Genomic DNA, 800 nt, shown 5'->3' with positions numbered 1-800 from the left:
CTAAATTTTTTAATGATAAATATCTTTCATTTATTTATTTATTTATTTATTTATTTATTTATTTATTTATTTAATGTATATGAGTACACCATTGCTCTCTTCAGACACAACAGAAGAGGGCATCAGATCCCATTACAGATGGTTGTGAGCCACCATGTGGTTGTTGGGAATTGAACTCAGGACCTCTGGAAAAGCAGTCGGTACTCTTAACCGCTGAGTCATCTCTCTAGCCCAATTGCTAAAATTTTAGTATTTATAAATATTTTAAAGAAAATAATCACCCTGCACCTAGAGACTGCAAATGTGGCTGCTGTGTCACATGTGTCAGTAGGTGGCAGGAAGGAGAGAAGCCATGTCTACACTCAGTGTTCTGACCTGTGAACATCTGAGTGTTAGTAGCCCAACATAACCTGAAAAAAGCTAGCCTGAGATGGCTATCAGTCCTGTGCCAGGTCCAGACAAGGACCTAGCCTAAGATGACCACAAGTCCAGCACTAGGCAGGCCTGGATGGGCTCCCAGGAAGGAGAGCAAGCTGGAAACCAGAAAAGCCCCACCTGGGACCATGTGTCCCCAGGCAGAAAGGAGCCTGAGACAGAGGACCCTCCAATGGAACCACTTGGGAGGGTCAGGCAAGGAGCAAGCCTGAGATAACCCTGGGGCCCAGATAGAGAGCTAGCCTGTAATGACCACTGTGGGACCATGAAAGGCAGCCTGTTTTCTGGACTAGCTAAGTTTAAACCCACAGCTCCAGCAGGTGTTCCTGCAAGGGACAAAAGGCCCATTTGCTATGCTCCCAGAC

General features: G+C 45.6%; 1 non-coding gene across 1 annotated transcript; it reads left to right on the top strand.

Moving 5' to 3' along the window:
* The first annotated feature begins 281 nt into the window (after positions 1-281).
* Positions 282-408, top strand: Gm24376. The gene has a single exon (XR_003955505.1). It is a non-coding gene; the product is annotated as a small nucleolar RNA SNORA17 (small nucleolar RNA).
* Positions 409-800: the final 392 nt, after the last annotated feature.

The sequence above is a fragment of the Mus musculus genome, chromosome 4 (genome assembly GCF_000001635.26).
Source record: "Mus musculus strain C57BL/6J chromosome 4, GRCm38.p6 C57BL/6J".
In the NCBI taxonomy this organism is placed as follows: domain Eukaryota; kingdom Metazoa; phylum Chordata; class Mammalia; order Rodentia; family Muridae; genus Mus; species Mus musculus.
This window is presented reverse-complemented; position numbering and strand designations above follow the sequence as displayed.